We start from the raw sequence: 13,775 nt of genomic DNA, 5'->3' as shown, positions 1-13,775 counted from the left end.
GGGCATTTTTAATAAATTAGCATATAATAATTGTAAAAAGTTGTATTTTAATATTGTAAATATATATAAGTGAGCCATGTGCTTAGGCAACCAAAAATACTCTCGGAGATTGACAGATATTTATACTCTGAAGTGACGTTTAAGAATATTTACGAATATAAAGTGGGTTATAATAATATATTGTTTGAAATGTGTATTTTATTAAATTAGAATGTTAAGTTACTAATTTAATTATATATTCTGATCTGAAAAGCCTAAATGTAAACAAAATTATTAATAGAAAAGAATGGAATTCTCTGGATCTCCGGAGATGGCCATGTTTGCGAGATGGTTTGTTCCAGAAAATTCAGACAAGTAGTTAATAGAACAAAATAGAACATGATATCTTACGAGATGGTTCTAGAAATCCAAAAACATATAAATACCCGTGATTTGGATTCAAGATGGCAGTTTTTAGCAGTTTTTAGTCTGAAGTCAAGCAGTTTTTAAGTTTTTAGTTAGAAGTCAGAGAGTTTTTAAGTTTTTAGTTAGAAGTCAAGCAGTTTATTATGAAAGTTAGTAGAAGATAGACACAATTAATTAGTGAAGTCAATTGTTCACAGTTTTAGTAAATCAGTCAAGCAGTTTTATAAGAAATATGAAAGTTAGTTGGAGATAGTCCAATTGTTTAATATAGTGAGTTAAATGAAGATTAAAAATTATGCATATAATTTAATGCACATTTATAATTATACACAAATAATTATTGAAGATAAAAAAAGGTATATTGGAAGAAATTAAATTATATTATGGTTGGAGATTAGTATAAATCAACTTATAATAATTGGATATTGGTATATTGAAAAGAAGAATAAATATAAATGCTGTTTGCTGGTTTGGTTGGTGGTGTATAGATGCTGGTGAAGAAAAATATATCTTAAATTGGTAGAAGCTGATAATTGAAAAAAGTAATTTCACAAAAAACAAGGATAACTGAAGTACGAAGACATTCAGTGGTGATTAGAATCTATATACTTAGTGGAAAATAGTTCATTTAGGCATTCAGTGAAAGAAAGGTACAAAATTTTGTTAATATAATTTAGTTAGTGTCATAACAATTTCAATTTTGAAGATAGTTTGTTTAAATTTTAGATTGTCTATAGAATTTAATTAGTTTTATAAGAATATCAGTTTAAAGATAGTTTATTTTAAATTTACATTGACTAGGTTAGATATATATGTGTGTTTCATAATAGTTATAATAAAGATAATTTAAAAAAGTACTTACAAGCTAATTCTTTGAGAACCGCGATAAAAACCCTATATATTATATTATTAAAAATACTCATTGCTCATCATTCAAACAAAAAACACATCATAACATTTTGGCACCCAACGCGGTGGCTCTCTATTTAAAAGAATTAGTTTGGGAAGATAAGTGCTCTCATATAATTAAATTAATTATCAGTAGAAAGGAAAAATTATAGAATTTATTTTTAATTATATTTGAACAAGTAAAGTCTCAAAATGTCTCAAGGAAAGAAAGGTACAAGAAGCAAAAAGAATGAAGAAGATGTGGAAGTAGTGTGGCGTACAAAACCGAATCTATATAAAAAAATTACAAATTGTACCAAATATAAATCAGACGTACACCCGGAAAGAAAAGTACTATACGGTGACAGTCTGGGAATGGCTCGCGGCTAGACAAAACAGTGGAGATGGTCGTGCGGTCCACAAAACAAAAAAAATCCGAAGTTATATCAGGGGCGCCAGGTAAATTGGCCCACAGCCTTCCCTACGTTACTATTCAATAAACCACCAACTTACCAATAGGTTTACTACTAAAATACTAAGTAACAGTATACAACCTGAATAAATAAAAAAAAAATAAATGAAATTGTCAGATTAGAATTTAGTCAATTTTAATAAATAGATTCCCAAAATAGTTGAAAATAAATACATACATACTACATATTACAATATTATTTAACTTTACCATAGGCTTAATAAAAAAATAATATAAAAATGCGGCTTCTACTTGCCTAACAAAAATTCATAAGTTATTTCTATTTAACAGAACAAAATGAAAGGTAAGACGTATCAAAAGTACCGGACGCTAAGGGGTGTGCGGTTCAATACCAACCAAAAAAAAAATAATTAATCGCAAATAGGACACCACGTGAGCTCAAGTGCGTGCGCAGAAAATAATATAAAAAAATAAATCTCAAATATATAACCCCCCCTTAGACACAGTTTACAAAATTAAAATAGGTATGTGTAAATATTTAATTAATAAAATAAACCGCAAATTATCTTTAAAAAAAATCTGTAAAGTATTTGTAAATATGAAAATAAAAACTAACAGCAAATAATCTTTAAAAAAAAACTATTGTATTCCGCAAACCAAATTAGACGGCGCTTAAATCTTCCGTTGAAAATTAATTATCGATCCATACCTCGAATTTTCATATACTTCACCGCGTGGAATTCCAGTTATAGTTCAGCGTGTCTTCAATCCAAAATCCCATACGATTGCCGATGTACATAGACTTGTGTGACAATGTTGAAAAGTTGAAAATTACAGCCAGATGGAAAAATACGAAGAAGAAGAAGCAGAAAAAAACAAACAAACCAACCAACCAACCCTGAAGCAAGAAAACATTAATTACCATCTGTGTCTAAAATAATTATTTGGAAATAAATATATTGATTTTAACACTTTGTTTATCTGCCTTTTGGCGATAATGGAGCAATACAAAAAAAAACTTGTCTCCGAACTTGAATGTATGAAAACTGATAAAAATGTGAATAGCTTTTTAGAGATGGGATAAAAAAATAACTACAACTTTTTAATTAATTAAAAACGAAATGTTCTAACACTCACCCTTCTTAGCCAGATTAGGGGTTTGAAATATCCCAAATTGGACCGAAGCGTAGCCGGCTATTTGGACTCGTGATTAAGGCTAATTTCTTGATCTAAATACGACTCCCGGTATTCACGTGTACTGTAGATCCGCTTTTTTTAGCGAAATTGTGGATATTCCAAAAAAAACCCTTCCACGAAGGCAGCAAATCCCCTTGAATATCCACACGGTTCGGACTAGTCCAGATCCCACATGGAACAGCAGCAAAAGCAAAAAAACAAAAATGCCGTTTTTAATCTAGCCCAACCTTTCAGTAACACTCTCAAACCTGGAATCACTTTCTTTCCGTCGTCTTTCCGAACACTTGACAACTTGACACACGGAGGTCACCGAATAGTACCGAGATTCAAAAATTTCAATTTTATGATCCCAATTCTTCCAAGATAACTCTAGAAAGAACGATCTAAATTAGTTTCTTCACAAAAAAGAGGACGTGTTCCCTTAACTTCAGCACAATTTGCCAGACATTACCCCTATTTGAAAATTACTAATTTTATTTTCGCCACCTTGCTTATAATATATTATAGGCAACCGCTCTTACACGTCCTGAATTATTTAAATTTTGATAAAATAGAGGTGGGACTTTCTACTTTAAATTTGGAACGTAACAACACCTCCCTTTCCCAGAGGAAAATTTACGAGGAAAAACTAGACGAAGAAAATTTTCCCTCGCGCTAGCGACGCACTACCTAAACTCCGAGCGAAGTCCACAACACAATCATCATCCACACCGTCTTCACCGTGCGCAAGTACTTGGACAACGAAAGACATACCAATCTCAAACCACACGCACAAAGCAACAACTTACTTACAACACTTACTCCACTTCCACACAACAGTCATCTCTCATCGTATGAGATCAAGTAGAATAGTTTCAAATTCCAACGTCAATCTGACAACACTGATTAGGTCGGTTACTGGATGTTGCCCTTATTCGCGACCTCCCAGCTCTGGGGCATCGCTAGTACTTCACTATACCTCGCATAACATGAGTCCATAAGAAACTCTCCACCATTCCACTCTTACTGATACTGCGAGGAACATCTACCGAAACAGTAGTGTAATTCCAATTGTTCATTAAAATAAAAATGAGATAGGTCTTTCAGAATTTAAATCCGTATACAACGAAATTTAGTGAATCATCCAAAACTAAGCTATTATCCAACAAGATTCACCAAAACATAATTATGTGGCTTCGAAAAAATCCCAATTAAATAGAATGGCTTACTAACATCAAAACAAATCCCAACGCCATATCATCGAAGACAACATATTTCTGACCAAACCTAAGTGACATTCAATTCCATAAATCAAAAGAAATTAAGGCTACCGCAACCCTACGACTTCGTATTGGCTACCTAACACAAAAAAAAACGAATCGGTTGACCATCCAAATACATCCTAAGAACAGATCATAGCCAACACTCAGTCATCCTTCACGGACACAACAAAAAAAATAAATACAACCAATTTCAAAAGACTAACTAAATTTACTTAGACTAGACAAAACTTTTGCTAGTCCGTTCTACTCCGACCTAAATCCTATCGGGATCACCAGTCGGGTTACTAATCCTTAAATCCTTAATATTCCAAATACCTTGATCCTTGCCATTTTCATCCTCTAAACTATATGTCCAGGGGGAAACTTTCTTCTTCACGAAGTAGGGTCCTATCCATCTAGGAGCTAACTTTTTCGTGAAATATTTAGCGGCATCTGACAACACAAAATTTCTCCGCCATACTGACTGATGGGGCTGAAATTCCTCTGGACGTCTCCGTAGATTATAGGTCTTCTCACACTTAGCCGAAGCTTTATCTAAACGTTTTCTAACATCAACAAATAATTCCTGGAGTCCACGCGATCGATTATATCCCATTTTAGCTACTTCGTCCTCCGGGTCTCCGAGTTTGTCCTTTCGGGAAAAATCTCGTCCATCCACTACCATCTTCCGACCGAAATTTATGAAGTAGGGATCTTGACCAGTCGACTCGTGGTATGCAGTGCGCGTAGCACATGCTAGTTTGGCCAAATTTTCATCCCACTTCTTATGGTTGTCAGCTATATAAGTTGCCATCATTGTTTTAAGGGTTCGGTTATAGCGTTCAGATGGATTGCACTGTGGATGATACAACGCATTATAACGAACTGAGACACCATAGGTTTCCATCATTTTCTTGAAAATACCCGAAGTATACTGGACACCATTATCACATAGTAACAGACGTGGAACTCCAAATACGAGGAAAACTTCTTCTTCTATTTTCTTAACGACATGCACGGCTTTTGAGGATCGCAACGGAAATACCAAAGAAAATTTACTAAACACATCCATTACCACTAAGATAAACTTATAGCCTTGAGTTGATCTTGGGAAAGGTCCCATAAGATCGGTTGCTACTATCTCCCATGGTTGAGTAGCTTTAGGTTGAGGAGTCATAAAGCCTTTGGGCTTACCTTGTTCCACCTTATGCATGGCACACAGTGAGCAACGTCCAACGTAACGAGACACATCACTCCGCAGTTTCGGCCAAAAATACTTCTCGTTAATACGCTTATAAGTTTTCAGGATCCCCATATGACCTGCTAAAGGACTATCATGACACAACTTCAGCACTTCCAATCGTTGACCCTTAGGAACGACTTCCTTCCAATTGTCCACTTCCTCGACCAAAAATCCATGACTGGGACGGATGTATTTATAAAGTTTGCCACCAGACATTCTCCACTGAGGATACTTCAAGGGATTAGACTCGATTTTTCTACAAAGTTTATCATACCAACTATCACCACTAGGAAGCGGTACAACCTCTTCAACCATATCAAGCACGGGAACTGACCGAGATAACAAATCGGGGACAACATGTTCTTTTCCTTTCCGATGCACAATCTTAAAGTCATATTGTTGCAATCTTACCGCCCATCGAGCTAATCTTCCAGTAGGATCCTTCAAATTTTGAAGCCATACGAGGGATGCGTGATCAGTCACGACCGTAAACGGAACACCCTCCAAATAAGGACGCAGTTTTTCGACTGCCCATAACACAGCTAAACATTCCCGTTCCGTCGTGGAAAAATTCCTTTCTTGACGCGTTAGTGATCTGCTCAGGAAACTAATTACTTCGTCACCATCCGGGCCTGGCTGCAATAACACGGCGCCCACTCCATATCCTGAGGCATCACATTGGACAACAAAAGGCAAATTGTAGTCAGGACAATTAAGTATCGGAGCAGAAACTAGACATTCTTTTATTTTCTGAAAAGATTCTTCACAACTCGGGGTCCAATTGAATTTTCTTCCTTTCTTCAATATCGCTGTAATTGGAGCTAGTAGTGTCGCAAAGGAAGGAATAAATCTTCGATACCAGGAAAATGTGCCTATGATGCTACGAACTTCCTTGACGGATGTGGGTGTTGGGATACGTAGCATAGCCTTGACCTTATCACCATCAACATGTAGTCCATTCCTATCAACCACATGACCCAAATACTTTAGTTCCGGTCTACAAAATTGACATTTATCCCAGCTAACGGTTAACTTAGCTTCTCTCAAGCGTCTAAAGACTTCCTCTAAGATCCTTACATGTTCTTCAATAGACTTTGTCACGATGACCACGTCATCCAAGTAAGTAAAAACATAGGGTTCCAACTCCGGACCGAGAACACGATCTATCAACCTCTGCCATGTAGCCGGGGCATTATGTAATCCAAAAGGCATTCTGCAAAACTGAAAAAGACCTCGACCAGGAACCGTAAAAGCAGTATAAGGTCTGGAAGCCTTAGCAACAGGTACCTGCCAATACGCCGACTTAATGTCTATGGTGGAAAGATAATGCGCGTTCTTCAATTTATTTAAAATATTAGAGATGTACGGTAATGGGTAGCCATCCCTCTCTGTTACGGCATTAAGCTTTCGATAGTCTACGCAGAACCTCCATTTTGGTTCTTCACCTTCTGGAACCTTTTTTTTCACCAAGAGAATCGGGGACGACCAAGCACTATTCGATCGCTCCACTACTCCTTTCGCCAACATATCTTCTAGCTCTTTATCAATATGGCTTTGGATTACTGGGGATACAGGATAGTAACGTTGTTTTATGGGTGCAGATTTACAAACAATCACATGCTCAGTGACATCAGTACAACCAAGAGAAGTGCCCATTAGTTCACGACTTCTATTAATAACTTCCTCCAATTGCGACTTCTCTGCATCGGTCAAAATAGTTTGACCTCGGAGATGATCCACTGAACCTACCATTGCTGGAGCGTCCGAAAAATACCATTCGTTATGCCTCAAATCTGGAACGATACCCATAACACGCCAAAAATCAGATCCTAAAATCAGAATGTGCGGTACGTCCAAAATAACTAATACTGGCAAGACACGCAAGCGATCCCTAACCATGAAAGGTACTAAACATTCCCCCAACGATTCACACATCTGACCATTCGCCACTCTACAAACGGTCTTCTTCGAAGTATCCAACTCTAAACCCAAGTTTTGTAAAAATTTCCAACCAGTTCTTCCTACAATGGTCTTTGAAGCACCAGAATCCAATAATCCCAAAATTTCCTTTCCTAAGACTTTAACTTTCAAATATGGACGTTCATCTCCTTCGGAATGATGTAAAATAAAGTCTAAAATAGGACGTAGGTTGGTCGAGTCAACGTCGGCAACACCTCTTCGACCAGTTAGGTGCGCTTCCTTCCGTTTCCCGAATTACACGAAGGACAAGTTCTGACTGTAAACCCTTCTTTCTTACACTTAAAACAGTGAACAGCCTCCTTCTTCATTAGACACCCTACTGCCTTATGGCCTGACTGATTACAACGATAACAGATTAAAGTCCTAAACTTTCCTCTAGCGGACTCCGATTCGGATGAAACAACAGGACCCTCACTAACACTACTACAACTTTCAGCATCCACACTGATATAAGCTAGGTCCTTTTCCAAAGTATTCATTTTCCTACTATTCGGTTCAACATAGTTCCTAATACAATCACGTCTTTCCTCCATACTGCGACATAGAACACGAAGTTCCTCCAAGGTAGCTGGCAAAGGATCACGTAATCTATCTTGATAGAACGGATGCAAATTCCTAATAACTATAGACAATTTAACTTCCTCTGGAACATGACAACGCAAGCGATTAAAGTAACTATTCATTATTGCCAAGTAAACTCCAATAGTCTCAGACGAATGCTGAGTTCTCCTCCGAAGCTCTTCAAAAAGCGCTTCCCCATGGTGAGCTGACAGGTACTCCCTACGAAACTCTTCAACTAATTCAGCCCAACTCCCTACACGTAGACGAACATCTTTATAAAACTGATAGGCTTTATCCGAAAATAAATCTATACCTGATTCCAAAAGTATACTATCTGGTACATGACGAGCGAGACTCAATTCATTCACCATCTCAAAAAATGCAGAAATAGACATACCCCTAGCAGAACCTGAAAACTTTTCTATTCCCCATTTATGAGGAAGTATCATCCCAGAAGAAAAACTAGAGACAGACCCTGAAAAAACATTATTACCAGCTTGTGACATCGCTCCAGGAGAAGAAGCATGAACTTGTCCTACCCCTGCCTGAAAAGACTGATTTAAAACCGAAATCACATCGAGCGCTACTGGTACCGAACCAGATCCGATTGGATGCTGCTTATCATGTAAATCCTGTGACAACTTCAAAATCTCAGCAAGAAAGTCTGACTTAACAACCTGGGCTGCGTCTGCATCATCACCTGTTGGCAATACCATAAGATCAATTCTCCCCAAGACATGGTTAATCTGTGTCCGCAATCTCAAGGACTCAGCACAAGTAGGAGTTCCGGCAAACTTTCCAACAGCCGTATTCAGCTCCGCAAGTTTAGTCTCGATTGCAGTTTTATCCTGTGAAAAGGTGAATGGGTGCTCAGGATATCTAAAGCTTTCATTTGCTGCCTCACGACTAAGTGCATCAGACAGACTAGACCTCATAGACTCAACAGTGCCAGTAGACACTCCACGAATTTTGAGTTCATATTCCAGTTCCTCTTTCCTTAAGTAGTTGGGTACAAGTTTTCGCACCATCTTGCCAAAGTTCAAAATTTAAAAAAATGTATCCACCGAAAGGAGCAAATATTCAAACAAAATCAAGATATAAGTAAAAATATTAACACACAGGTACAGTTTACTTTATTAATGGGAGCAAACCAAAAGCAAAATAAAAGTAATAGTCGCTTTATTCAATCTATAAAATTTCACAAAAGATTTTCAAAATTTCATTGTTTCAGAACAAATTACAAGTCACAACATAATCTCAAAAAAAGATTTTACATTCCCTAACATAAGTAAGTTAAACCACAATGTAGAATTTCGAAGTCCAACTTCTCAAAAAAATAAATTTGAACTCCAACTGAAATAGAAATATTTCAAAGTCCTAATATATCCATAATTCTTCTAAGTTCCACAACACCACTTCAAAGTATCTTCTTTTAAGTTCCATTTTTGGCTTCTTCCAACTTCACGTCACACAAAAAAAAACTAGTAAGCACTTCTTGGCATACACTTCCACTAAACACGAAGTTCTAAGACTACTACTAAGTGCAAAACCAGTGGTAAAGTAAATAAATCAAAGTTAGTCAATTAAAGCCCAAACACGTTAGGTTAACTAATTAAAAGGAATCTACACAAGGGGTTGACAAAAAAAGGTTAATTAATTAAGGGCCCCACGTTGGGCGCCAAAATATGTGGCGTACAAAACCGAATCTATATAAAAAAATTACAAATTGTACCAAATATAAATCAGACGTACACCCGGAAAGAAAAGTACTATACGGTGACAGTCTGGGAATGGCTCGCGGCTAGACAAAACAGTGGAGATGGTCGTGCGGTCCACAAAACAAAAAAAATCCGAAGTTATATCAGGGGCGCCAGGTAAATTGGCCCACAGCCTTCCCTACGTTACTATTCAATAAACCACCAACTTACCAATAGGTTTACTACTAAAATACTAAGTAACAGTATACAACCTGAATAAATAAAAAAAAAATAAATGAAATTGTCAGATTAGAATTTAGTCAATTTTAATAAATAGATTCCCAAAATAGTTGAAAATAAATACATACATACTACATATTACAATATTATTTAACTTTACCATAGGCTTAATAAAAAAATAATATAAAAATGCGGCTTCTACTTGCCTAACAAAAATTCATAAGTTATTTCTATTTAACAGAACAAAATGAAAGGTAAGACGTATCAAAAGTACCGGACGCTAAGGGGTGTGCGGTTCAATACCAACCAAAAAAAAAATAATTAATCGCAAATAGGACACCACGTGAGCTCAAGTGCGTGCGCAGAAAATAATATAAAAAAATAAATCTCAAATATATAACCCCCCCTTAGACACAGTTTACAAAATTAAAATAGGTATGTGTAAATATTTAATTAATAAAATAAACCGCAAATTATCTTTAAAAAAAATCTGTAAAGTATTTGTAAATATGAAAATAAAAACTAACAGCAAATAATCTTTAAAAAAAAACTATTGTATTCCGCAAACCAAATTAGACGGCGCTTAAATCTTCCGTTGAAAATTAATTATCGATCCATACCTCGAATTTTCATATACTTCACCGCGTGGAATTCCAGTTATAGTTCAGCGTGTCTTCAATCCAAAATCCCATACGATTGCCGATGTACATAGACTTGTGTGACAATGTTGAAAAGTTGAAAATTACAGCCAGATGGAAAAATACGAAGAAGAAGAAGCAGAAAAAAACAAACAAACCAACCAACCAACCCTGAAGCAAGAAAACATTAATTACCATCTGTGTCTAAAATAATTATTTGGAAATAAATATATTGATTTTAACACTTTGTTTATCTGCCTTTTGGCGATAATGGAGCAATACAAAAAAAAACTTGTCTCCGAACTTGAATGTATGAAAACTGATAAAAATGTGAATAGCTTTTTAGAGATGGGATAAAAAAATAACTACAACTTTTTAATTAATTAAAAACGAAATGTTCTAACACTCACCCTTCTTAGCCAGATTAGGGGTTTGAAATATCCCAAATTGGACCGAAGCGTAGCCGGCTATTTGGACTCGTGATTAAGGCTAATTTCTTGATCTAAATACGACTCCCGGTATTCACGTGTACTGTAGATCCGCTTTTTTTAGCGAAATTGTGGATATTCCAAAAAAAACCCTTCCACGAAGGCAGCAAATCCCCTTGAATATCCACACGGTTCGGACTAGTCCAGATCCCACATGGAACAGCAGCAAAAGCAAAAAAACAAAAATGCCGTTTTTAATCTAGCCCAACCTTTCAGTAACACTCTCAAACCTGGAATCACTTTCTTTCCGTCGTCTTTCCGAACACTTGACAACTTGACACACGGAGGTCACCGAATAGTACCGAGATTCAAAAATTTCAATTTTATGATCCCAATTCTTCCAAGATAACTCTAGAAAGAACGATCTAAATTAGTTTCTTCACAAAAAAGAGGACGTGTTCCCTTAACTTCAGCACAATTTGCCAGACATTACCCCTATTTGAAAATTACTAATTTTATTTTCGCCACCTTGCTTATAATATATTATAGGCAACCGCTCTTACACGTCCTGAATTATTTAAATTTTGATAAAATAGAGGTGGGACTTTCTACTTTAAATTTGGAACGTAACAGTAGAAACACAACCTATACAAGAGGAGAGTTTAGTTCAAGTTCCACAAGATACTGCAGAAATGAATCCAGAAAGAGAGGAAAATGTCAATATGGCAGCTTTGATGTCATTAATGATGCAGATGAACAAGACAATAGAAGAGAATTCAAAAGAAATCAAAGAAGACATAAAAAAATTGGAAGAGAATTCAAAAGAAGTCAAAGAAGACATGAAAAAAATGGAACAAAAATTGGAAGAGAATTATAGAAAATTAGAAAAGAAAATAGAAGATAATAATAATAAAATTGTAAAACAAATGGAAAAACAAATGGATAAAAAACTTGAAGCTGCAGAGAAAAAAGTAGCAAATGAAATAAAAATTATACGGAAGGACTACAAGAAAAGGATAGAAAATGAGAGGACAGAAGTAAAGAGGATTATTCAAGATAATAAGATAGATATAGAACAGAAAATAGAGTTACAGAAATGTAACTTAGAAGTAAAAATTAACGAAGACAGGAGAAACACACAAGAAAAATTAGATGATATACAACAAAATATCCAAATAAATAATAATCAAATAAGAAATGTGGAACAGAGAATAGATGATATTTCACAAATGAGAGACATAGGTAGACCTTACTTAAATTTAACAAATGAGACTGGGATTAAATTCTCTGGTAATATAAAAAATTTGCATCCTAGAATATACATAAATAGTTTAAAACATAAATTAAGATTTGTGAATAATATTAATGATATTAAAGATTATATTAGAGTGACATTAAATGACAATGCAGCAACTTGGTTTGCTAGTATTGAGAATGATTTAGATAATTTTCAAACATTTGAAAATAAATTTTTAAATTATTATTGGGGTGAACTAGAGCAAGCCAAGTTTAGAGAAATTCTATATTTTGGAAAGTATAATCAAAATTTAAAATCAAATATGGTAGATTATGCATTGAAATTGATAACAGTTGCAAAATATTTAGAACCACCACTTAGAGAGGATGAAACAGTCTTAAATGTATCTAGACATTTTGATGCTGATGTTGTGCAAACCGTAACTGTACAAAATATTCAAACAATAGATAGTTTTATTAATTTTATTCAAAGAATACAAAGAGGCAATATGACAAGTAATAATAACAACAGAAAAAACAATAATAACTTTCAATATAATAAAAATGATAATCAACAATATAGACAATCATATAACAATAATACTAGGTATGGTAATAATTTACAAAATTTTAATAATAATAACAGTAATCAAATTAGACAGAATTGTAATAACACTAGTAATTATAATAGACAACATTTTAATAACAGTACTAATAATAATAGACAAGATTTTAATAATAGAAGAAATACAGAGCGACCTAACTATAACAGACAGGTAAATTGTGTTCGAAGGAATAGGAGCTGCGAAGACAGGGAACGAAATCGTACAAGGCAAGAAAATGTGAGTAGAAGTCATAGTAGGGAAAGACATAGTACATTAGATCCAAGTGGTCAGATACAATCTGACAATTCTAATAATCAAAATTTTGTGCAGTAAACTTTCTGAATTACAAGTTAGGCCATTGCTATTATGAAAAACCTTCTGAATTTATTTCTTTAGATGAAGATAAAATTATTGAATCTATTAATTTAATTTATATAAATGCTTTGGCCAAAAATAAAATGATTAAGATTATGATAGATACTGGTTCAGAAAGTACTTTAGTCTCGGAAAATTTTATTTTTAATACATTAAAACTATCAGATATAATAAAGATTCCAAAAATTAAAATTATTGGTGCAAATAATAAGAAGTTGGGTGAAATTGATAAACTAGCCAATTTTAAAATTAATATTCTTAATAAAGAAATTAATATGCAAGGATTTATTGTCAAGGATTTATGTGTTGATATATTAATGGGAAATGATGAATTGGAAAAGAAGAAAGTAAAGATAGATTTTGAAGAAAGAATGGTAACTTTGGAAGGGCAAATAATTAAATTTATGCAAAAAGATGAGGTAGAAGAAGGAATAAGAGTTGATAGGATATTATTAAAAGAAAATAATGATGTTTATGAAGAAGAAATGTATTTTGATGATAGGGAAATGTCCCAAAAGAATGTAAAGAATAATTATTGTAGTGAATATTTAAGGAATGGAAATTTTAAGCAGATGGATGCCTACGAGGCGGAGTGCGTAAAATTGGAA

At 34.7% G+C, this 13,775-nt stretch overlaps 1 protein-coding gene across 1 annotated transcript in view; it reads left to right on the top strand.

The window, feature by feature from the left end:
* Positions 1 to 13,775, top strand: part of LOC140439084 (uncharacterized) — a 34,871-nt gene that overhangs the window by 7,265 nt on the left and 13,831 nt on the right. The gene's annotated exons all lie outside the window — the stretch shown is intronic.

The sequence above is a fragment of the Diabrotica undecimpunctata genome, chromosome 1, assembly GCF_040954645.1.
Source record: "Diabrotica undecimpunctata isolate CICGRU chromosome 1, icDiaUnde3, whole genome shotgun sequence".
Lineage (NCBI taxonomy): Eukaryota > Metazoa > Arthropoda > Insecta > Coleoptera > Chrysomelidae > Diabrotica > Diabrotica undecimpunctata.
This window is presented reverse-complemented; position numbering and strand designations above follow the sequence as displayed.